The sequence below is a fragment of the Pleurodeles waltl genome, chromosome 4_1, assembly GCF_031143425.1.
Source record: "Pleurodeles waltl isolate 20211129_DDA chromosome 4_1, aPleWal1.hap1.20221129, whole genome shotgun sequence".
Classification (NCBI taxonomy): Eukaryota; Metazoa; Chordata; class Amphibia; order Caudata; family Salamandridae; genus Pleurodeles; species Pleurodeles waltl.
This window is the reverse complement of record NC_090442.1, coordinates 772,133,853-772,159,986: the sequence shown is the minus strand read 5'-3', so window position 1 is coordinate 772,159,986 and position 26,134 is coordinate 772,133,853. Positions and strand designations below refer to the sequence as shown.

Below are 26,134 nucleotides of genomic sequence, written 5' to 3'. Positions count from 1 at the left end.
AGATTTGTAAAGTGCATGCTGTAGTAATACTCTATGATCTTTCCCCAGTGATGCTAGATCAGTGTCTTCCTTAACAGTCCGCTATCTGTGTGGAAAGAACCATATGTTGCGATGTATTCAAACTGGTGTAAAATGCAATGAGTGTCTCTAATATGAGCATAATTTATTGGTGTATCATACTGCCTACATCCTCAATTTCCAGTATGGTACCATGGCCAGTGATTTACCAATTATTTTGTCCTCTCCACAGGTGTGCGCTTTGGCATATGTCTCTTGAGCCTACATTCACATTCTGCCTCATCAGAGTATACTATGATCTATTGTTGAATTTTTTTGTGCTAGTGGTGCACCAGCCCCCTCCCCAGACATACTTCCCCCCTCTCACCCCTCCCCACCCCCCCACCACCACCACCTCCAATCTCAAATATTGATTCCTCGAATAGTTGTTTTGAAGGCCTCCCATAGCATGTTCCATTTATCAATAGTTCCCTTATTATGTCTAAAATATTCCTTAATGCCCTCCTGAACCTTTCCAGCAAACACTCTGTCGATTAGTAACTCTAGATTGAGCCGCCATTGACCCCCAAAGGGCAAGGCTTCGAGTGGGTGTAGTGTCAGGACCGGTGAGTGGTCAGAGGGGGTGCGTGCTAGATGCTGCACCTCAGCCTCTCATGGCCCAGGCCACTCCGTGATGAGCCACAGATCATGGTATGACCACATATTGTGGACGTAGGAGCAGAATTCACCTTCTCTCTCTAGGGTGTGCCAAATGTGCTAGGCATCCAGTAGGCTAAAATTGTGCATTATAGTTTGGACTAATTTTGCTACGGTCGAGGGAGGCTCAGGTGCAGTTGGGTTTCTGTCCAGTATCTTGTTAAGTGTGCAGGTAAAGTCCCCCACCCCACAATATCAAGTGTCTCTCTGTCTTGGAGATCGTGTCCCAGAGGGGTACAATTAAAGCTGGGAGTGTCTACGTTTGGACCATAGAAGTTTACTATGGTGAGGCGACCAGGGCCTATACAAACTCTTAGCATGGCATATCACTCCTGTTTGTCAGTTTTGGAGCCATGCAAGTGGAATCCAGCTTCTTTTAGGTGGAAGTTACCCTATGTTGAGCTAAGCGGTGGGCAAAGTGAGATTGTATGCTCTGTTTCAGGTCTGTCTCCTACAACAGTGCAGCTTGAATGTTGTGTCTCTGTAGAAAAGCGAGGGCATGACAAGTTTTCCAGTGCTTATTGAGACCTTGAACATTTCATGTAAAACAGTTTAACTTACCCAGGACCCTGCGTCGCTGTATGGAGGGGGCCAAGGTGTTAGTATACCCGCATGCCTTCTTCCCAGCCTACTTCTACACTGGCCAGGTCCATAGCCAGTTCCTTGTAGTTCGTTCTTGTTGTCCTGCTGAGCCAATATTCCCCATGTCCAAGTGATGTGGATTTGGTGCGACCCCACCTAAACTCTTGTCATGAGGGAGGCATGAGCAGATCGTATTCAGTCGGGTGAGTAGACACATTACACGTTAAACCCAGCATACAGCACACACTCAAGTGGAGCCCCTTTGCTGTTATCCTGGAGAGTGGAGTGCCATGTTTGATTAACTTGGTGCTAGAGGCTGTTGAGCTATGGCTGTGGATTACCCATGCAGAGGCATTCCATATTGACAAAGCATTTTTACATTACTGCTGGCAACCGTGCCTGTAGCACGGAGGTGATCACTGCTGCTAATCTTGTAACTGGTGGCCACTAATGTAATATTTTGTCTGGTTATCACTAGATCTCTAACAATATTAGTGGGTAGGGAGGTTTTTCACTGAACACAAGTAGCTCTTTTAACAGAAAAGTTTGGAGACCCCTGAATTAGAAGCAAATGCTACAGTTTGTACATGTCCCTAAAGTATTACTGTGTTGCTGTCCTCTTTTGTTGCCTTTATATACAAATACCATGTTTATAGTTTTGCTATTGTTAGAGCTTTTGTGATATTTTGGTTATCCCTTTCCCTCAAATCAAGCTGTTACATTGGGGGCTGCACCGTGATTCCCCCGTGAGGGTTTGTACTAGTAGATCTTTTGTTTCCACTATCACAAGGCTAGTACTGCTGTTTGCTTTCACTGGTTGTTCAACGTCATCTTCCTCAAAGCCTTTTGTTTGGGGAAAATGTGCCTCTCTCTTCCTCTATGCTAGAAGACCTCCTATTGTTACTCCGACCTTTCTGGGGGGGCCTGGCCCAGTTTGTTGGTTAGGAGACTGAAGTTTCCTCACATTTGAGTCCATTGGACCCACTTTCTTTTCTGTTATATGAGGTCTGGAAGCAGCGTATTGGGGCCTTAACTCGATTAAGTAGCTTCCAAACATAGTAATTGTTTTCTCACTGTAGTTCCACCACTTCATATTCCTTAGGGTGTGTGCAAAGGGAAGAATGATTTCTTCTTGTGAGACGTAATACCAATATCCAGAGAGAAAGGGCATTAGTATACTACTAAGTAAAGGTTACTCACTGTAGGGAATGTTGTACTTGTAAAACAAAACCTCCTTCCCCTTATCTCCACTCAGCCTCTCCCTACAGCTGTATGTTACCCCATTAAATCGTGTTGGCAATGATTGGTCCCAGTGGGTGAATTGTGGGGCATGGACTGCAAAAGCCTAGGCTGTGCCTGGACTTCATTCTTAACATATGTTGTCTTGCCAAAGACAATCTTGGTTGTTTTGCTGGCTCATCTAGGCAACTCACAGGGATAGAAATACTTGATTACAGTAGTCACCAAGGTGAATAACTTTAACTTTTGTACTAGTTTGTCAAGACTATACCTTTGTGTCTCATGAATGTTCATGGTGTGTTTTATCATTTACTTCATTCTTAATTAAAAGTGGTGGTATTCTCCGAGGGGATGTAATCGTGAATAAAGAAAATAAAGTGATAGTGATGAGCATAATGCCTGGAGAGTATTTCAACTCCAGGCCTTCAAGGAAATCTCATGTTGCTCTGTAGACCATATTCTGCAGAACAATATACAACCCAGCATACAGATTGGTTGAATATAGCCTTTGCAATGACTAGTGAGCACCAGATACCCACAATCAATAAATCTGTTTAATAGCCTATTATAATTACAGTTAGCCACATTAAAGTCATAACAAAGTCAAACATATGAAACAGAAGAACTGCTTGCCTAAATGTAGAGTCCCCTAGCTGTTGAACTGTCTTGCTGGAACATGGAGATCAGGAATTCTTCCCTCGAAGGATTAAACGAATTGAGGTGATTTGTATTTTTTTAATTCATAAAGGTTTACTGTAGGAAGCTGGCTCTTTATATGGTATACCAAAATTAGGTATTCTGTGCAAATAGCCGAGGGGTTCCCTTACCAGTGGACAGGGGCTTGCTCTAGCAATCCCAAGGTGCTCTTTTAGGGGTAGTGTGGTCGAGCAGCATTAGGCTTATCAGACAGGAGTGTTAGACATTTACCACAGGCACATAGGCCCTCATGTTGAACATGGCAGGTTGGCCTGCCATGCCATGCCGGCATTGGCGGCTGAATCTGCCAGCCGGCATGGTGGGCCAACCCGCCGCATTATGAACATGGTGAGGGCTGCCAGCGGCAGCCCTCACTCACCGCCAGGCTTCCGCCGTCAGGTAGCCTAGCGGTGAGTGGAAACACTATCCGTCAGGTTAGCTGTGCTACCCTTCGGATATTGTTTCCATTTCCACCAGCCTTTCCCTAGCGGGTGCACCCGCCAGAGAAAGGCTGGCGGAGGGGGTGCCCTGTGGCACCCCTGGGGGCCCCTGCACTGCCCATGCACTTTGCATGGGCAATGCAGGGGCCCCGTGCAGTGGCCCGTCGTGCAGGTCACTGCCTGCAGCCTATGGAGTTAAAACAAGTACTGGATACAGGTATAGTACAGTGACTTAAAGGACCAATCTCCTGGACTTAAGTATGGGGTAAGGTCCCAGGTCACACCAGGCAGCACTGGGGTGGCCGGGAGTAGAGGTGCAGTACAGCGTTGGTTGCCCCATTGAAGTCAAAGGGGATCGATCCGGTCAGGAAGGAACTGCAAGCAGGGGCCAGGGGTCCAATCAAGGTGAACCAACAAGTGGGTTCTAATCTTGAGATGCTCAGGGATGTGGGGACACCTTAAGTCCTCTAGTCTAGGGGTGACGGGATCAGAGGTGTCTTGAGGCGTCTGGTTTTCTCTACCCGGAGCACTTGCAGTTGAGAAGGCCTGCGGACAGAGGCTGCAGACGGCGTTGGTAAGTCCACAGTGGGCAAGTCCAAGGTAGGTTTTGTCTCTGGAATGCCGGGGGATCACACTGGCACCGTTAGCCCACTTCAGCTCAGGCTAGGAGGCACTGTTGCAGTGGTGCTTTCAGGTGTTGGATTTTCAGTGGCTCAGAGTCCTCACAGTTGTCTTGGGGTGCTGCAAAATGCAGGAAAGCAGCTCTGCTGCTCCATGGGATTTCCTGGGTCTTTGTTGAAGGCAGGCGGTCCTCTTAGGCTTTTGTAGGCACAACAGCTTGCAGGATGAGGTGACGTGGTGCAATTTGATGGGAATAGCAGAGGCCGGCAGGGCTGGTTTCAAGCCAGGTGCTTCTTTCGTATGCTTAGCTTTTGAAGCTCTTTGTTTCCTCCTCCTTCATAGATCAGCAGGAATCTGATTTCCTGGTGCCAGGGGCTCCCCTAAATACTGAGTTTGATGTTTTGGGAAGTGTAGGGTAGTAGCCAATGGGCTACTTACCCCTGGGGTCACTTCAACCTGTATATGACCACTTCCTGTGGAAGTGGGTATAACCCTGTCCCAGAGTTCCTAGTTCTGCCATCACTAAGATGGCAGACTTTCAAAAGTTGTGTCCACATCAGGCAGCTCACCTTAGGGGTGAGACTGGCCTGAGAGGTGGGCACACCTTTCTGACTATGAATTGTCCTGCCTATCCAGGTGCCAAATGGGCCCTTGGGTAGGGGGGGTCAGTATCTCTCCTTTGAGGGAAGCCAGATCTACATTCCAAGGGCGGAGAACTTCTTTGAAGCCCCCTGCCTTGGAATGCAGATTCACAGGTCATCCTGTTGGGTGGGGTAGGGTAAGTAGGCCCCATTAAGGGCAGAGGTGGCGTTGGCTGACACCGCTCAGACTCCAAGTCGTCGGGGATAAGGATCGGGTCGACGTAAATAGTGGGCTCTACCAACGTTGGAAGCGTTGACAATCGAACTGGCACCGGGGAAGGTCTCACTGGTACAACCCGCGTCGGTGCGGATCCGGAGAGGACCTCGGTGGCCGAAGCCGAAACCGCTGGCCTGGAACCCGAAGACCCCTCGACCGAACCCCTTGGGCCCGAAGGCGCTGTATCGGGGTCGGTCCGCCCAAAAATGAGGCGCATGGCCTCATAGAACTCTTTAAGGTGGGTGAGGGTCGCTCCGGCTCCGGAAATTCAGAGAAGCGTGGAGCGGACCCAGAAGCAGGCTCCAAGGACAGAGGCATTGAGCGTCGACGATTCTCCTGTGTCGCATCAGCCGAGTGACAGAGCGAAGTTGAAGGGGGGACGGGACCTCTTCAACTTCTTCTTCTTACCTGTGCCCAAAGATCTGGAGGAAGAGGAATGGTGGTGGCTCTGCGAACGGTCTTGAGACCTTCCTCTCGAGTGCGAACGGGACCTACGCAGAGTCGAGAGCCAGGCCGCCAAGAGCTTGAAAGAATGATCCCTCAAGGATTCGGAGCATGACTTCGGGTTGTGGTTGCGCTCTAGGCACCACAAACAAACCTGATGCGGATCCGTCACCGACATCACATGCGGTGGCAGTCCTCGCACGGCTTGAAACCGGTCTTCGGGGACATCCTCGACGCACCAAAAAACTCACAAAAAACTTGACAAAAGGGTCGAAGTTGGTCAAAAAGAGACACGGGTAGCTCTCTCCGGATCAGCCCATGGCTCAGAAAGAAGAAAACTGACATCACTGCGCTGAGGGGACGTCTATGTACTACTCCCAACGTCATCACGGCGACTACGACGCCAGCGACGCCAACGGAGTCGACCGACGCCACTTACCGACACGCAAGGGTATTGCTTGAAGAAAAATCTCCAAATCCAGTCTGACGCCTGGCGGAAATTCTAGGTAAGGAATCTACAAATGGAAATATCAGATAAATAAAAATACACAAACCTCCAGGTTCAGATTGATGGCACCTCTTTTAAACTCTTGTTTAGATGCTGAGTACTGCATCAACTCCAAAGGGGTGAATAAGCATTGACCATGAACCTCTTAGGATGCCAGTGACCTTGCATGCCTTAAGCCTGCAAATGGATGTCTTAAAACTCAACATGCAAAGCCAGACTTTGGGTCTCATCTAGATTAATCACATTAAACTTTGAAAATAATGCATTTGGTAAATGTAGGAAAGTGCCCCTTTCTGACATTACTACCCCCTCTTTCTGCCTGGCATTTGATGCAATTTGACTGAAAGTGCACTGAGTTCCTGCTAACCAGGCCTCCAGTGTCATAGCTCTTTCCCTAAAACTATGCAGCTTTTCCTAAATTGGCAATTTCTTTGCCCCTGTACGTTCCTAGTAAATGGTCCCCCAGTTACCTAGGGCATGGGTACCAAAGAGGGTCTCCAAGGGCTGCAGCATGTATTGTGCCACCCTCCGGGATCCCTCACCTAGCAATGCAGACTGCCATTGCAGGCTGCGTGTTTTGGTGTAGCTAACAGTGAAAACATGAAGTGACACACAGCCTGTGTGCCCTGTCCCATATGTTAACTCACCCCAACAGTAAGCATTCCATCCCTATGGCAGGGTGGTGCATTATATTACAAATGAGGACATATCTGCAAGAGTAGATATGCCCCTGCCATGTCTTTGCTGATTCGTAGACGTAGTGAGTAAAAAGGGAAGCCATTTTAAGTGCATGTGCTGGATCCTGGTCCAAACGAATTCCCCAGCTTCATTATGGCTTCACTGAACATAGAGATGTTTGGTATCAATCATCTCATGTTAATAAACCCTCACTGATGTCAGTGATTGATTTATTAATAAATGTACCTAGAGGTGCCCCCTGAAAACCTACCAACTACTTGTGTACTAACTGACTAGTTTTAGCCAATCTCCCACCATGAGACCTGTTTCTGACCCCCAAGGGTGAAGGCCTTTGATCTCAGGGGGACAGTAACAAAGCCTGTTCTGGGAGTAGTTATAAAGAGCAGGATGACTCATCTTTGGACTGGGCATATGAATTTGGCGAGGCCAGTGGACTGGACACTTCTCCAGATGCTGGCATGCTGTTTCCTCCTACCGTGGATACCGCGGAGGGAGCGGCTTATGCTATGGTGGTCAGTAGGGCGGCTGAGGTCCATGGCCTTGAGCTTACCTACTGTAGAGGTCAGGTTCAATCTCCTGACGGAGGTGCTTCAACCAGGGGCTTCCACATCTGAGGCTCTTTTGCCATTCAATGAAGCCCTCACCAATGTCCTTTTGGGTACTTGGTCCAAACTCACATGGGCTCCTGTGAATAGGACTATTGCACGCTGCCATCGGCCTGCCCTGAACAACCCTAATTTCCTGTCCCAACACCCCACGCCTGAGAGTCTTGTCATCCAGGCTTCCACTTCCTAAGATGCGTTCCCTTCCGCAGCCCTCGGATAGGGAATCAAAAAGGCTGGAACAATTTGGGAAGAAGATGTTTTCGTCCTCCAGCCTCACGCTGCAGTCCGTGAACACTGCATGCCTTTGGGGCCGCTATATCCACCCTCTGTGGGATACGGTTGCACAAGTTCTGCTGCAGATACCGGCAGAGCCCCATGCTGTTGTCTCCCAAGCTGTCAAGGATGGGAGAGATGCGGCAAAGTTCACAATCCAATGTGGGCTGGACGCGACCGACTCTCTGGGCAGATCGGTTGCTACGATGGTGGCCTTGAGACGCCACGCCTGGTTGCATACTTCTAGTTTTCCGAGGGATGTCCAACAGTCTCTCATGGACATGCCCTTTGATGGCTCCCGTCTCTTTGGAGACAAGGCGGACTGGGCCTTGGAGAGATTCAAGGACTCCCGGGCTACGGCTGGGTCCCTTGGTCTTCCAGCTGCCCCATGCCTCCAGCAGTCCCCCTTTCGTGGCCACGGAAGGGGCTCCCTGCCACGTCCCCCACCCAGCCACCGTGCCACCTATGCCGTTCAGCCTCTGCGGGGACGTGTGGGACAGGGACCCAGAGGTCTGCCCAGTCCACCCCTCCCCGCTGCAGCCTCCAAACCCCCATAGACCGTCCCCTCACTCAGATCCAGTTGGCGGCAGGGTTTGCCATCACCTGCCCCACTAGGAATCCATCACTACGGACAGGTGAGTTTTGCAGATAGTTCGAAAGGGCTATTCCCTCCCTTTCAAATCTTCCCTACCGGCCATGCTTCCATCAATCAGCCAACTTCTGGAGGGTCATTTGGCACTTCTCTTCCAGGAAGTCGCGGCTCTCTTGGCCAAGAGAGCTATAGAGAAGGTCCCTGTGCCAGAAGGAGGTTGTGGTTGTTATTCCCGCTACTTTCTGGTGCCAAAAAAGGACAAGGGCTTACATCCTATCTTAGACCTTCAGGACCTCAAGTACTTCCTCAAGAAGGAGAAATTCAAAATGCTCACCCTGGCTCGGGTTCTGTCTACTTTAGACCCAGGAGACTGGATGGTAGCGTTGGACTTGCAGGATGCTTATTTCCACATTCCCATCCTACCTGCCCACAGACAGTGGTAGGTCACGAGCACTATCAGTTTAATGTGCTCCCCTTTGGCCTTACCAGCGCCCCTCGGGTGTTCACAAAAGTGATGGCAGTGGTTTCAGCTCATCCGCGCAGGTTAGGGGTCTCAGTCTTTCCCTACCTCGATGACTGGCTATTGAAGGCAGACTCGCCCCAGATAGTCGTCTCCCACCTTCAGACTGCGGCGAACCTCCCACACATGATGGGGTTCACTATCAATTTGCCGAAGTCACACTTGACTCCCTCTCAGGCACTCCCTTTCATTGGAGCTGTCCCAGGACACAGTGCAGTTTCGGGCTTATCCTCCCGAAAAGAGAGTCCAAGATATTCAGGCTATGATTCCGATCTTTTCGCCTCTGTCTTGGGTTTCAGTGAGACTGCATCGCTTCCGGGTTGGGGCGGCCACATGGGAGAGGCTGAGATCAGAGGCATCGGGTCTCCGTCGGAGTCTGGGCTCCATATCAATCTTCTGGAGCTCCGGGCATTCATGCTTGCATTGAAAGCATTTCTTCCGTCTTTCAAAGGGAAAGTAGTGCAGGTGTTCACAGACAATACTACTGCCATGTGGTACTACAACAATCGGGGCGGAGTAGGGTCCTGGACCCTTTGGCAGGAGGCACTATGCCTCTGGACATGGCTGGAACATCAGGGCATTACACTGGTGGTTCAACACCTGGCAGGTTCTATCAACTCCAGAGCGGACTAACTCAGCCATTGATGCACAGCCGATCACGAATGGTGTCTCCATCCGGAGGTGATGCAAGGTCTCTTTCAGCAGTGGGGAGAGCCTTGGTTAGATCTGTTCGCCTCTGCAGAGAACGCGCAATGTTAGCAGTTTTGCGTGTTGTAGTTTCCAAGGTGGCACTCTCTCGGAGACGCTTTTCGTCTCGAGTGGAACTCTGGCCTCCTTTACACCTTTCTGCCTATACCACTTCTGCCCAGAGTTCCCAGCAAGATCAGGAACGACCAGGCCCAAGTCATCTTGGTGGCTCCAGAGTATGGCCATCGATCCTCCACTTAGACTGCCTCTTCGGGCGGATGTTCTGTCGCAGCAGCAGCAGACGGTTCTCCATCTGAGCCTGTCCAATCTCCGCCTTCATGTGTGGAGATTGAGCGGCGACAGTTGACAGCTTTTGATCTTCCATCCGAAATCTTTAATTTTATCTGGCAGCCAGGCATCCCTTTACCAAAACGGTATGCGCCTGTTGGCATAAATTTGTGGCATGGTGCACCAACAAATCTGTTGATCCCCTCTCTGCCCCTCTATCTGAGGTTCTTTTGTTCATTCTTTCTTTGGCCCAGCAGGGCTTTGCTTTGGGCACCCTCAAAGGGTATTTATCGGCCATTTTGGCCTTTCTTGGGTTACCTGATCAGCCTTCACTCTTTAAATCTCCTATTTTGAATAGATTCCTAAAAGGTGTCTCCCATTTATTTCCTCCCATTCCATTTATCATGCCTTAGTGGGACCTCAATCTTATCCTTACTTACTTAATGTGTACTCCCTTTGAGCTGCTGCACAATTGCCCTTTACGGCTCCTCACTTTCAAGACTGTCTTTCTTATTGCCATCACCTCTGCTCGCAGGGTGAGTGAGCTTCAGGTCCTTTCACCCAAACCTCCATTCTCGTGTGTGCACCCTGACAAAGTGGTGTTGCGCACTAAGGCTTCCTTCCTTCCCAAGGTCGTTACGCCTTTTCATGTAGGCCAGTCCATCACCCTGCCTACTTTTTACGCACCCACACATCCTTCCCATAAGGATGAGAGGCCCCACCGTCTGGACCCAAAAAGAGCATTGGCGTTCTATCTTAATCGTACTAAAGATTTCCGGGTGGACGATCAACTTTTTGTTTGGTATGTGGGTGTGAAGAAAGGGAAGGCGGTGCAAAAATGTACCATCTCTCGATTGGTACTTCTTTGCATCAAGATGTGCCACGCTTTGGCCAAGAGGCAACCCCCTGAGGGCTTGCACGCTCATTCCACCAGAGCGACTGCTGCTTCCACTGTGTTCGCACGTGGAGTTCCTGTCCTGGATATCTGCCAGGCAGCTATGTGGGCATCCCTGCACACGTTTGCTAAACACTACTGCCTAAACAGTCAGGTCAGTCGGGACGGCTACTATGGTCGTTCGGTCCTGCAGGACTTTCGAGTATAATCTTGGTTTGCAGCCCACCTCAGAGGATGGCATTGCTTGGGTATATATTCTGAGGTAAGGAATCTGCAACTAGAAGTCTCTATCAGATGTACAAGTTAATTACCTTCTGTAACAAAATATCTGGTAGAGACATATTGTAGTTGCAGATTCCTTACCGACCCACCCACCCATCCTCCCCACTTGCGAACTGATTTCTAGGGATAGGGATTCCCTGTTCAGATCCTTAGCTCTGGTGCACCAATCTCAGTGTTCTTAGCGGCTCTGCGCTTTGGCGTGGAAAGCCTATAGGCAGTTGGCTCTGTATATACTATTTCAAAGTAAGAAATAGTGTGCACAGAGTCCAAGGGTTCCCCTTAGAGGTAAGATATTGGCAAAATTAGATAATTCTAATGTTTTAATTTGTGGTAGTGTGGTCGAGCAGTAGGCTTATCAGAGGGTAGTGTTAAGCATTGGTTGTACACACACAGGCAATAAATGAGGAACACACTCTCAAAGACTTACTCCAGGCCAATAGGGTTTTATATTGAAAAATACCTTTTCTTAGTTTATTTTAAGAACCACAGGTTCAAGATTTCCATTAATCACTTTAAATGTAAGGTACTTCACTTAGATACTTTAGGAACTTTGAATAAAATCAATATTATATACAGTCTGTAAAAATGGCAATAAGCTATTTTCAAAGTGGACACAGTGCAAAAACCAACAGTTCCTGGGGGAGGTAAGTAAAGGCTAGATTAGGAGGTAAGTAAAACACTTATAAGTCTCGGTTCTGGGGCATAGGCAGCCCACCGTTGGGGGTTTAAGGCAACCCCAAATTTACCACACCAGCAGCTCAGGGCCAGTCAGGTGCAGAGGTCAGAGGTGCCCAAAACACATTGGCGCCTATGGAGAACAGGGGTGCTCTGGTTCCACTCTGCCAGCAGGTAAGTACCCGTGTCCTCGGGGGCAGACAAGGGGGTTTTGTAGAACACTGTGGGGGACACAAGTAGGTGCACAAAGTACACCCTCAGCGGCACAGGGGCGGCCGGGTGCAGTGTGCAAAGCAGGCGTCTGGTTTCAAGTAGGAAACAATGGAGGGACCGGGGGGGTCACTCTAGCGGTGAAGGCAGGCACAGGGGTGCTTCTTGGGATAGCCACCACCTGGGCAAGGCAGAGGGCCGCCTGGGGGGGGTCACTCCTGCACTGAGGTTCGGTTCCTTCTGGTCCTGGGGGCTGCGGTGCAGTGTTGGGTCCAGGCGTCTGGTCCCTTGTTACAGGCAGTCGCGGTCAGGGGGAACCTCGGGATTCTCTCTGCAGGCGTTGCTGTGGGGGCTTAGGACGGTGGTCTCTGGTTACTCACGGGCTCGCAGTCGCCGGCGAGTCTCCCCTGAGGTGTTTGTTCTCTGGATCTCGAGCCAGGGGCGAAGGGTGCAGAGTGTGAAGTCCCACGCTTCCGGCGGGAAACGTGCAGTCTTTGAAAGTTGCCTCTTTGTTTCAAAGAAGTAGCTGGTTTTGAACAGGGCCGCTGTTAACAGGAGTTTCTTGGTCCTTTAGTCCAAGGTCGTCCTATGAGGCTTCAGAGGTCGCTGGTCCCTGTCTGATGCGTCGCTGGTTGCAGGTTTTCGAAGTTGGAGACAGGCCGGTAGGGCTGGGGCCAAAGCAGTTGCCGTCTTCCTCCTTCTCTGCAGCTTGTAGGTCAGCAGTCCTTCTTGTTTCTTCAGGTTGCAGTAATCTTGTTTCCTAGGTTCTGGGGAGCCCCTAAATACTGAAATTAGGGGTGTGTTTAGGTGGGGGAGGGCAGTAGCCAATGGCTACTGTCCTTGAGGGTGGCTACACCCTCTTTGTGCTTCCTCCTTGTGGGGAGGGTGGGACAGCCCTAATCCTATTGGGGGAATCCTCCAAACTCAAGATGGAGGATTTCACAAGGCAGGGGTTACCTCCGCTCAGGACACCTTAGGGGCTGTCCCGACTGGTGGGTGACTCCTCCTTGCTTTTCTCATTATCTCCTCCAGCCTTGCCGCCAAAAGTGGGGGCAGCGGCCGGAGGGGCAGGCATCTCCACTAGCTGGGATGCCCTAGGGCGCTGTAACAAAAGGGGTGAGCCTTTGGGGCTCACCGCCAGGGGTTACAGTTCCTGCAGGGGGAGGTGAGAAGCACCTCCACCCAGTAGAGGCTTTGTTCCTGGCCACAGAGTGACAAATGCACTTGCCCCATGTGGCCAGCAACATGTCTGGTGTGTGGCAGGCTGACAGAAACTGGTCAGCCTACACTAGAAGTCGAATTGGTATTCAGGGGGCATCTCTCAGATGCCCTCTGGGTGTGTGTTACGATAAATTGCACACTGGCATCAGTGTGCATTTATTGTGCTGAGAAGTTTGATACCAAACTTCCCAGATTTCACTGTAGCCATTATGGAACTGTGGAGTTTGTGTTTGACAAACTCCCATACCGTATACCTTTATGGCTACCCTGCACTTACAATGTCAATGGTTTTGCTCATTCACATATCCCCTCACCTGTGGTATACTGCACCCTGCCTTAGGGCTGTAAGGCCTGCTAGAGGGGTGACCTACCTATGCCACAGGCAGTGTGAGGTTGGCATGGCACTGTGAGGGGAGTGCCATGTCGACTTAGTCATTTTCTTCCCACCAGCACACACAAGCTGTGAGGCAGTGTGCATGTGCTGAGTGAGGGGTCACCAGGGGGGCATAAGACATGCTGCAGCCCTAAGAGACCTTCCTTGCTATCAGGGCCCTTGGTATTAGGGGTACCAGTTACAAGGGACTTAATTGAGTGCCAGGGTTGTGCCAATTGTGGAAGCAAAGGTACAGTTTAGGGAAAGAGCTCTGGTGCTGGGGCTTAGTTAGCAGGGTCCCAGCACACTTTCAATCAAAACGTGGCACCAGCAAAGGCAAAAAGTCAGGGGGTAACCATGCTAAGGAGGCATTTCCTTACAACTACTGACTGGTCAGTCAGGTTCAAAGGGATGGGTATTTTGGCTGTTTGGACCTGCAAGACTTCCTATTATGATCTTGGTTTGCAGACTCACCCCTGGGGTGGTTTTGCTTGGATATCTAGTCTAAGGTGATGAATCCGCAACTAGAAGTCTCTATCAGATTAACAAGTTACTTACCTTTGGTAACGCCTTATCTGGTAGAGACATATTCTTGTTGCAGATTCCTTACCGACCCACCCATCGTCCCCACTCTGCAAACTGATTTCCAGGGTCAGGGACTACCCTTTTAGGGCCCTAGTTGTGATGCCCCCGTGATCAGTGTTCTTCATGGCTCTGTGCTTCTGGTGTGGAAAGGCATGAAAATAAGCTGTTGTCAGCAAACCGGGGTGGCACCAACATAGGTCCTGCGACAACATATCTGGTGGACACAATGCCGACGACCCAAGTTTAGCCAGCTGACGGCACTCGGGGGTGCTGCTCGAGAAAAATCTCTGGATCCAGACTGACGCTTAGGTAATTCTTAAGGTAAGGAATGTGCAACTAGAATATGTCTCTACCAAATAAGGAGTTAACGGAGAAAAGTAACTTGTTCATTCTGTAGCTGCAAGAGGCTATGATACTAATACACAGGTGAAACCTACGTTTGTGTTTTATTGGAACATAGCCGACTGCACCTGTTCCATTCATCTCTGTTGCCTGGGCTCCCTAGTCCCTGTTATTTGGGTGTCGGAAAGTGAAACAGGACATGCTTAGCTGGATGCCTCATGCTCCCTTTTGAGATCAGTGCATGACATGGAGTATTAAGTTGCTCTTCATTTTGGTGTCCTGAATTGTGACATCTATTTAGGTCGAGCGTGCAAGCGCTCTGATGTGTTGTAATCTATCTGTGGGCTTTTAACCACGCCTACCTCATGCCCATCACTATCACTCGTTCTTGGGCTTGCCTTTCATAAATCCTTTGTTATCATTGGTAAATGCTTTACATTTGTCCCTCCTTGGGACAGTTTTGTTACTGCTTTCGCTATCGACCTTGTTACATGGATATTTGCACTTTTGCTGATATTTTGACTGCAAGCAAACGTTTTTCCTTTTGTGTCTCTCCACGCTCATGACGGTTGTGGCACTTTGAATTGGCCTGGTTATGTCAACTGTTTTACTTTTACTTTTCAGTTTATGTGACCAGAAAAGTCCAGTTAGGAATTCTAGCAATTTGCAAACCTGTTTTATCTTACAACAATATTCTAGTGATTAACTTTTATTAGCTGAACTGAAAGATTATTTTCATGTCTGTGTTCCTTAATTAACCTTAAAACAGAATACAAAACATGTCTAGTAAAAGAGCATATTCTGAATTGTCATTTAAAAAAAAAAATGTTTTGTATTTGTTTGGCAGAGGGTATAATATCGCTGTTAGATAACCCTTGTAAGAATATAGGCCTGCTCTTCTATAGTTCATGGATCTGTCTGCTTGTTAGATGATCTTTTACAACATGCTTATTTTAGGCTAAATCACCACAGTGAAGAATATATTTTTTTAAAATTATGCAATATGAGAAAACGTTGATTGGCCTGTGTAATTTGTAATGATTAATCCATTTATTTGATTTAAATATTTTTGTGAACGTTAGTCGTTTCTGAAGTACCTTTGTTAAATATATTTGTAGCTTGAGTGGCTTTAGATACACATACTTTGCTTACTCCTGCGAGCTTTTTTTCTTCGAAAAAGTTTATCACTGGATACTTTGTGTCTCCTCTTGTAGTCCACAATGTACATGAGCACCAACTTCAAGTTCACCCCTATATTGTTTTTAACCCCATTGTGTTCGGGCACGTTTCGTAACAGCTGCAAAGATCGACGCTTTCTCCATGCCTTTCCCGTGCCTTGCTGTTCTTTAATCTCAACACTAATGATTGGAGAACAATATCTCTGTGTGGTTTGCTGATTCTTCGACCAAGTCTAGGTGATATTCAATCATTCAATTGCCTAAAACTCAGTTGAATCCATTTTGATTCCTGTGAAAATAGTTTTGATAATGTGGGTAAGCAAAGGGTGATGGAACGAATGCCCTTCTGTTTTTGTCCACAGTAAAACACCACTTTTCCTTGCAATAATCATCCCAGTCTCACTCTATCACAAGACGTCCTCCTTCAAATTCTGCATTGTAAAAAAGACCCTAAATACAGAAACAAAGGACTTTGGGTGCACATAAATATGCAGCAACAGTCATCTGACATGAATCTGAGATATCGCGAAATGGAGGAGCTACGAAGCAATTTCTGGGCAAAATATATGAGCAGCTTTGTGACAGAAAGTTTTGAAATGAGTATGTTTCGTAACCAGCAGCCAGTAAACGCATCAACTGCCTCAGAGAAAAGATTGTATTTCTATAAATTATGTACCAACACAACAGCCATATCTTGGTTCTCTAGCAGTCTACATAAGGTAGAGACTGCGGAAGACCTATATAGCTGTCAATGACATAATCAAGTCTTAAATTATTACAGACATTGACCAGAAAGGCATTCAGGTGAAAAGGAACAAAAATGAAGATTTTCTCAATAATCCTCAGCTGGCGGAAAAAAGAGCTAAAAATCAGTGACTTTATCTTTGAACTGAGAGCCAAATCCTTATCTAACCAAAAATCTAAACCTTTTACCATTTTGGCTAGTTTAAATGGAGGATCAATGGAAAAAGCAACATAGTTGATGTCCAAGAAAGAATGTGGCCAAAAATCAACATCTGTTTTGGAACCATTTAATCTTAGAAATGTGTCATTCATCTGTCACAATATGGTGGAGAGACTACCAAAAATTATTTGGATCTCTGACTTGGATCTATCTATCCTCAGGATAAGCTCAGAATCCTCAGCAAAAGAGTTTTTTTTAATTATGTTCGCAAGAAGCCTTGATGTGAATGTTACATTATACAGCAGACAGGGAGAGGAGTCCTGAGGAACCCCACAGTGAGCTGGAAAATAAATTGTTTTCTGTCAGAAAGAATTGAAAAGAACTAGATTCTTCTCCTTCATTCCGCACTTCCTCGGTCTGCTTGACATATCAAATGCAGCCAACAGGCCAAACTGAACTTGTGAGTACCTGCATCATTATCTAGTCTAAGGTTGTTTAGAACAGGGGTCAAAGCAGTCTCTGTTCTTAGGGCAGGTCTAAATGCAGTTTGCGAGACATCCTGCAGATGATTGTCTTCAAGATAACTACAGAGATACAAGGCTATAAATCTCTCACCTATCTTGGCAACGGTAAGGAGTAAAGAAATAGACCCATACTTGCTTTCCATCTAGGAGTCTAGATTAGACTTTTTTCAGAAGGGGCACAGTACCGCAAGAACAGAAAGAGAGAGAATGATGGCATTAATGGAGCAAACTACATTGATTTTAAAATCTGAGCTAGTTTTTAACACGGACAGTAGATAAGATACTTACATATCTGGAATTTGCTGGAAAAGAATTTACCAGGAAAAAACTATTGTAAAAGATCCTGTCTCTGAATTACTGAAACTGGATGAGTATTGTAATTCAAAGGATATCATGTACTGAATATGTTTAACCTTATTTAGAAAAACTAGTTTTGCGAGGGGGGAATGGACTATTTGTTTCATAGAACTAGTATGCTGGAACACAATTTTAAACTATGCCTTATAATAATTGGCTGTATGAGTAACAATGTTGTTAAAGAGAAACCAATTTTGGCATTGAAAGCACAGCCCTTACAAACCCTTACTTGGATATGGAAAACGGTACTTTTAATCAGAATGTGAGGGAAGCCATACGTTTTCCATCTGCTTTCATTTAAGCCTTTCTTCTCTTAGCTACCTGAAAACCCAAGGTTTGGTGACGTCACAGCAAGTATTCCTGTTCTTAGAAGGCAAAATAAATTTGATGGTATCAGAAAGAACAACAAGTCTCATACAGGGCATCAGGATGTAGAGAAGGGGCTTGAGAAGCCAACTTTTAACCAAGAAGCACACAAGCCAAAGCTGACTGTAGTTTATTGTACATGCAATCAAGAACTACTTCTGTTCTTGAAACAACATTCTGAGGCTTCATATTCATGTGGTTTGAAAAAGATATCAAGCAATGGTTGGGTAAGGTCAAAAGAAAGCTATTGACAAAACTAAGCAGCCCAGATTGAGAAACAATATGATATATACCTGCCATATGGGTGGGACAAGACACTTGTTGACACTGTCCAAAACCGGACATGACTTCCAGAAAATAATTAAGTCCATCGAGCTGTCCATCCATGCAGATATTTAAATCCAAAGGACACTATTTATCACCTTTTCAGACTTTAGGGGGCCGAAGGAGAACAGTATTAACACACCATAGATGGAAGAATTCTCCAAGTTAGTACATCAAGCTATGAGTGCTTTTTCCACAATATAGATTTCAGGGTTGTAGGAAAATGGCTCCCTGTTGAGCAGTTACCCCACAATTGTTGCCTGATATTGATGCTGACTTGACTGAGAAGTGTGCTGGGACCCTGCTAACCAGGCCCTAGCACCAGTGTTCTTTCACTAAAAATGTACCATTGTTTCCACAATTGGCACACAGATAAGTCCCTTGTAAAAGGTACCAGATGTACCAAGGGCCCTGTGACCAGGGAAGGTCCCTAAGGGCTGCAGCATGTATTGTTCCACCCTAAGGATCCCTCACCTAACACATGCACACTGCCATTGCAGATTCTGTGTGTTGGTGGGGGAGAAAAAGGAAAAGTTGACATGGCATCCCCCTCAGGGTGCCATGCCCACAACCCACTGCCTTTGGCATAGGTAAGTCACCCCTCTAGCAGGCTTTACAGCCCTGAGGCTGGGCGCACTATACCACAGGTGAGGGCATAGCTGCATGAGCACTATGCCCCTACAGTGTCTAAGTCAGTTCTTAGACATTGTAAGTGCAGGGTAGCCACATTAAGTGTGTTGTCTGGGAGTTTGTCAAATCGAACTCCACAGCTCCATAATGGCTACACTCAATATTGGGAAGTTTGGTATCACACTTCTCAGAATAATAAACCCACACTGATGGCAGTGATGGATTTATTAAAAAATGCACACAGAGGGAATCTTAGAAGATGCCCCCTGTATTTTACCCAATCCTTCAGTGCAGGACTGACTGGTCTGTGCCAGCCTGCCACTGAGATGAGTTTCTGACCCCCTGGGGTGAGAGCCTTCGTGCTTTCTGAGGCCAGAAACAAAGACTGTCCTGGGTGGAAGTGCGTAACACCTCCCCCCTGCAGGAACTGTAACACCTCGCAGTGAGCCTCAAAGGCTCAGGCTTCGTGTTACCATGTCCCAGGGCACTCCAGCTAGTGGAGATGCCCCCCTCCCCGGACACAGCCCCCATTTTTAGGTAAGTCCAGAGTAGATAATGAGAAAAACAAGGAGGAGTCACCCACCAGTCAGGACAGCCCCTAAGGTGCCCTGAGCTGAGGTGACCCCTGCCTTTAGAAATCCACCATTTTGAGTTTGGAGGATTCCCCCAATAGGAATAGGGATGTGCCCCCTTCCCCTCAGGGAGGAGGCACAAAGAGGGTGTACCCACCCTCAAGGACAGTAGCCATTGGTTACTGCCCCCTGACCTAAACACACCCCTAAATCCAGTATTTAGGGGCGACCCTGATCCCAGGAAATCAGATTCCTGCAACCTGAAGAAAGAATGACTGCTGACCTGAAAGCCCCCCAGAGATGACGGAGACACCAACTGACTTTGCCCCAGCCCTACCGGCCTGTCTTCAGACTCAAAGAACCTGCACAGCGACGCATCCAGCAGGACCAGTGACCTCTGAGGACTCAGAGGACTGCCCTGCACCTAAAGCCCCAGAACCTCCCGAGACCAGCGGCACTGTACGGAAACTGCAACAACTTTGCAACTCTGAAACAACTTTTAAAGAGACTCTTACTTCCCGCCAGAAGCGTGAGTCTTCACACTCTGCACCCGACGCCCAGGCTCGAGTCCAGGACAACCAACACCACATAGAGAACTCCCAGGTGTCTCCCACGACGTGGACGCCCTGAGTCGACCTCCCTGCACCCCCACGGCGACGCCTGCATTGAGGATCCAGAGGCTCCACCTGACGCCCATTAAAAAAGGAACCTGAGGCCTGGACCAAGCACTGCACCCGCAGCCCCCAGGACTGAGAGGAACCACCTACCAGCAGGCGGCCCTCATCCTAGCCCAGTCAGTGGCTGGCCCGAGAAGCCCCCCTGTGCCTTGCCTTCATCACCAGAGTGACCCCCAGTTCTCTCCATTGCTTCCTATAGCAAACCCGACGCCTACTTTGCACACTGCACCCGGCCGCCCCTGTGCCGTTGAGGGTGTGTTTTGTGTGCTTGTGTGTCCTCACCAGTGCTCTACAAACCCCTCCTGGTCTGCTCCATGAGGAAGCAAGTACTTACCTGCTAGCAGACTGGAACTGTAGCACCACTGTTCTTCATAGGCACCTATGTGTTTTGGGCCCTCCTTTGACCTCTGCACCTGACCGGCCCTGTGTTGCTGGTGCTATGGCTTTGGGGTTGCCTTGAACCCCCAACAGTGGGCTGCCTATGCCCAGGAACTGACTGTCTTTAAGTGCTTTACTTACCTGCAAAAACTAACCAAACCTACCTCCCCAGGAACTGTTGATTTATGCACTGTGTCCACTTTTAAAATAGCCTATTGCCATTTTAACCAAAACTATGTGTACTACTGTTTTAAATCAAAGTTCTATACTCACCTGTGTAAAGTTCCTTGCATTTTATGTACTTACCGCAAATCTTGAATCTTGTGGTTCTAAAATAAATTAAGAAAATATATTTTTCTATATAAAAACTAGTGGCCTGGAGTTAAGTTACCCAGACTTTGTCGGTTCCCCTGAAGGAGACCAAGAAATTAGCCAAAATGCAGTGGAAATGTTGTTTTTTGTTTTTCAAAAAAATGGGGAAAAGGGCTGCAGAAGAAGGCTTGTGTTTTTTCCCCCTGAAAATGGCATCAACAAAGGCTTTGCAGTGCTAAAATCACCAGCTTTCAGGAACAGGCAGACTTGAATCAGAAAACCCAATTTTTCAACACAATTTTGGCATTTTACTGGGACATACCCCATATTTACGATTTTTTTGTGTGCTTTCAGCCTCCTTCCAGTCAGTGACAGAAATGGGTGTAAATCCAATGCTGGATCCCGGACACCTAAACATTTCTGAAAAGTAGACACAATTCTGAATTCAGCAGTGGGTAATTTGTGTAGATCCTACAAGGGTTTCCTACAGAAAATAACGACTGAAATAAAAAAAAAAAAATGAAATTGAGGTGAACAAAACAGCCATTTTTCTCTACGTTTTACTCTGTAACTTTTTCCTGCAATGTCAGATTTTTGAAAGCAATATACAGTTACGTCTGCTTGACTCTTCTGGTTAATAGGATATATAGGGTTTGTAGGTTCATCAAGAACTCTAGGTACCCAGAGCCAATAAATGAGCTGCAAATTGCAGTGGGTTTTCATTCTATACCGGGTATACAGCAATTCATTTGCTGAAATATAAAGAGTGAAAAATATGTATCAAGAAAACCTTTGTATTTCCAAAATGGGCACAAGATACGGTGTTGAGGAGCAGTGGTTATTTGCACATCTCTGAATTCTGGGGTGCCCATACTAGCATGTGAATTAAATGGCATTTCTCAAATAGATGTATTTTTTACACACTGTCTTATATTTGGAAGGAAAAAATGTATAGAAAGACAAGAGGCAATAACACTTTTTTTGCTACTCTATGTTCCCCTAAAGTCTCCCGATAAAAACTGTACCTCACTTGTGTGGGTAGGCCTAGTGCCCGCGACAGGAAATGCCCCAAAACACAATGTGGACACATCACATTTTCCCAAAGAAAACAGAGGTGTTTTTTTGCAAAGTGCCTACCTGTGGATTTTGGCCTCTAGCTCAGCCTGCACCTAGGGAAATCTACCAAACCTGTATATTTTTGAAAACTAGAGACCTAGGGGAATCCAAGATGGGGTGACTTGTGGTGCTCTCACCAGGTTGTTACCTGGAATCCTTTGCAAACCTCAAAATGTGGCAAAAAAAACACTTTTTCCTCACATTCCGGTGACAGAAAGTTCTGGAATCTGAGGAGCCACAAATTTCCTTCCACCCAGCGTTCCCCCAAGTCTCCCGATAGCAATGGTACCTCACTTGTATGGGTAGGCCTTGTGCTCGCAACAGGAAATGCCCTAAAACACTATCTGGACACATCAAAATTATCAAATACAAAACTACCTGTTTTTGCGGGGGGCACCTGCGTTTTTGGTCCTGGGCTCAGCAGCTATCTAGGGAAACCTACCAAAGCCAGCCATTTCTGAAAACTTGACACCCAAGGGAGTCCAGGGACTGTTACTTGCGTGGATCCCCCAATGTTTTCTTACCCAAAGTCCTCAGCAAACATCAAGTTTAGATAAAACATCACATTTTTCCCACATTTCTGTGTGGGATCACCACACTGGGACAAATTTCCTACCACCCAACGTTCCCCTCAGTCTCCCGGTAAAAATGAAACCTCACTTGTGTAGGTGGGCCAAGTGCTTGTGACAGGGAAGAGCCAAAAACATGTCGAAATTGAGGGGGAAGCAAAGTGGGTCCAAAAGGGCAGTTTGAAAAAAAAACATTTTTAGGCTGACAAGTGCAGCAGAAATGTTATTGGTATAGATGACACAATGCTAGGTGGTAGGAATTTTGCAGATTCCAGAAGGTTCCTTCACAAAAATGTGGGAAAAATATATGCTTTCCAGAAAGGTTGCAGGTTTGCAGGGCACTGTGGGTAAGGAAATGGTGCGGTGTGCATGTGAAGCATACCACCTTGGAATCAACCAGATGTTTAGTTTTCAGATGTGTCTAGGTCTTGTGGATTTTTCTACATGGCAGCGTCCCAAAGTAAAAAACAAAAATTCAGCCCTTGCCAAAGGGGTTGCTCCCGAAACATAAAAATCTTTGAAATACAAAAAATAAAACAAATCCCTGATGTCTAGTGGGCATTTCTGCTGCCCGATCGCACTGCGATCGGGCAGCAGAAATGCTAAGAGAGACATGAAAGGAGAGGAAAGGCCTTTCCTCTCCTTTCATGCCTCTCTGCCCCCTTCACGTGATCGGAGGAGAAATGCTTTTGCATTTCTACCCCGATCGGCGCTGGAATAACGCGCGCTGACGTCATCAGATGCCACGGGGTTGGGGGTGGAAGAGGAAGCGATTCCACTTCCATCCCTGACCAGGGGTGGGGGGTGCTTGGCCATTGGGGGGAGCGCTAATGCTCCCCCTGGGGGCCCATAGCAGGACGAGCTGGGCTCGTCCTCGGCACCAGGCAGCCGTTGCAGAGGGCGAGACCATCTAGTCCCGGGGACCCACGGGGTTAATTATAGTAAAACCGTACCAAAAATACCAGAGGCAATACCCCAACAAGGAGGTAAGTAGACACACTGCATATGTACACTAGTAATCAGAAATAGGCATAAAAGCAATAGAAAACAGTGGAATAGCAATGGACAATAGTGACCCTCGGGGGAGCCCAAACCATATACTAAAAAAATAGAATGTGAATGCAGGACCCCGATCCAGATAAGTGGAATCTGTAGAGGATAGCTAGGGGAGCTAGGAACCTCAAAAAGTAAGTACCACAGTGTTGCCCCAGCGACCAGGAAGAAAGGAGTAAGTTACAGTTTTTTCCCCAAACACCAAAATGACTTAAAAGAAGGATAATGCACCACCCAGACAAGACTGCAAGAAACCAGCGGGTGGATCCTGATAAAGGAAGACCTGAAAAAGAAGGGGACCAAGTCCAGAACTCGTAGAAGTGTCTGGTGGTGGCAGGAGTTGGTCGACAGTAGGATGAAGATGGTCAGCAGTGCAGCCCTAGAGTTGGTGAGGAGTTCCTGGAGGATGCAGTCGACGTCCCACGTCCGCTGGAAGATTACAGTCTGTCTGTGGCGTGGTAAAGCCACCAACAAGCCTTGACAAAGACAAGAGTCGTGTTAGACGTAAAGTGGAGCTGCAGGGGACCACAAAGGTCCAGGGGGACTCAACCCCCGTGGGGGGGAGGGGAGTCCCAGGTGGCCCTCAGCGATGCAGGGAGTCCACAGAAGAGGTAGCCCCCACAGTAGACTCAAAGGAAGAGGACCCAGGAGTCACAGAGGAGACCACGCAGCACCACTAAAGGAGCGTCCCACGCTGCAGGAGAAGCACGCAGAGGGCTGTGCGTCGCAGGGAACAGTGCTGGTGGCTGGGGCTACATGGAGCCTGAGGATCCCTGGGAGGAGATACCAACAAGCCATGGCAGCTGCAAGAGACACGATGCAAGGGAGTTACTGTCTTGCGTGGGAAGGCAAGGACTTACCTTCACCAAAGTTGTAAAGCTGGCACAGAGGACCAAGAGGACCACTCCAGACCACTTCCTGTGATGCAGGATCCACGCAGCTCTTGATGTGAGGAGATCCACGCAGCCGGTCGTCGTTGCAGTTGGTGCCTGCGGATGCAGGGGAGTGACTCTTTCACTCCAAGGGAGATTCCTTCTTCCGTCTCGTGCAGACTGAAGACTGGCCGCCCTCAGAGGATGCACAGCTGGGGAAATATTGTAGTTGCTGGAAGGAGCCAGGGAAACGGTGTTGCAGGGCGAAGTTGGCTCTGGAGCTGCAGATTGTATGGTCCTGTGAAGTCCAGTTGCGTTTCCACTGGCCAGAAGTCAAAGTAGATGTTTCAGAGGCATCCTACTGGAATCTTGCAAGTCTAATCTGAGAACCCACCCAAGAGGGAGGTCCTAAATAGCCCTGGAAGGGGGATTGGTCACCTAGCCAGGTGACCACCTCCCCGGAGGGGGCTCTGACATCACCTCCCTGACCTGGCCACTCAGATGCTCCTGGAGGCCTCTGCCCACTTTGGATTCAAGATGGCGGAATCAAGGGACCCTCTGGAGAAGCTCTGGGCACCACCCCTGGGGTGGTGATGGACAGAGGAGTAGTCACTTCGCTTTCCATTGTCCAGTTTCGCGCCAAAGCAGGGACTGGATGTCCCTGAACCAGTGCAGACTGGTTTATGCAAGGAGGGCCCCAAATGTGCCCTTCATAGCATACCAATGACTTGGGGAGGCTACCCTTTGCAAACCATGTAACACCTATTTCCAAAGGGAGCAAATGTTGCTTACCTTTCCCAAAGGAAATCTTTTGTTCTGCCTTATTGGGCTTGAGCTGTTCAAGCAACAGGAGGGCAGAAACCCATCTAAGGGGTGCAGCAGCTTGGGCTGCCTGGAAAACCCCCAAAAGCTGGTAGGAACAATGCTGGGGGTCTTCTAAGGAGCCCCCAGAGTGCATGGAATCATATTTCCAATACTGGCAGCAGTATTGGGGTATTATTCCGACATGTTTGATACCAAACATGCCTAGGTTCGGAGTTACTATTATGTCGCTGGATATAGGTAGTGACCTATGTCCAGTACAGATGTAAAATGCTGTCCCCGCACTCAGGAAGTCCAGAAAAAATGGAGCTGGAGTTTGTGAGGGAACCTCTGCTCATACAGAGGTGCTCCCACACACAGGTATCTGCACCCTGCCCTCTGGGCTAGGAGGGCCTACCATAGGGGTGACTTACAGTAACCTGATGCAGTGACCTGTAGTGAAAAGGGTGCATGCACCCTTTCCTGCAGGCTGCAATGGCAGGCCTGCAGATACACTTTGCATGGGCTCCCCATGGGTGGCATAATACCTGCTCAGCCCATGGGGGACCCCTGGTGCCCCAGAGCCCTGGGTACTATATACTAGGGAGTTATAAGGGGGCACCAGTATAGCATATGTGGGGTGTTTGTGTTCCAAGCAACCAAGTTTAAAGGGAGAGAGCATAGTCACTGGGGTCCTGGTTAGCAGGATCCCACTGAACACAATCAAAACATACTGACAACAGGCAAAAAGTTAGAGTAACCATGCCAGCGAGAGTGTTCTATCCTACACAGTCAGACACTTTTTGGCAGATTTTTAAAAAAATGTTTTGTCTAGACTTTTTCAAGGTTTTCCTCTTGGTGTGGTAGGATGTCATCCAAGAAGGGCAGTTTCAAGCAATGCGGCGCCTGTCGGTGGCCGATATTGGTGATGGACCTGCATCTTGTTTGCCTGTAGTGCCTTGAGCATGACCACCTCCGGAAGTCGTGTTCTGACTTCCGCACCTTGAATCCCAAGGATTTGAGGGAGCGCTCCCTGAAGCTCATGGTGGGCTATTGTGCGATCCCATGCAAATCGAGAGGTAGGTCCCTGGACTGGTCGCGGAGTCTGAGATCATCGTCCCACTCCATATATTTGGAACATTCGGTTAAGTG

At 48.0% G+C, this 26,134-nt stretch overlaps 1 protein-coding gene across 11 annotated transcripts in view; it reads left to right on the top strand.

Annotated features, from left to right (window-relative positions):
• Positions 1–26,134, top strand: part of SBF1 (SET binding factor 1) — a 1,129,538-nt gene that overhangs the window by 532,317 nt on the left and 571,087 nt on the right. The gene's annotated exons all lie outside the window — the stretch shown is intronic.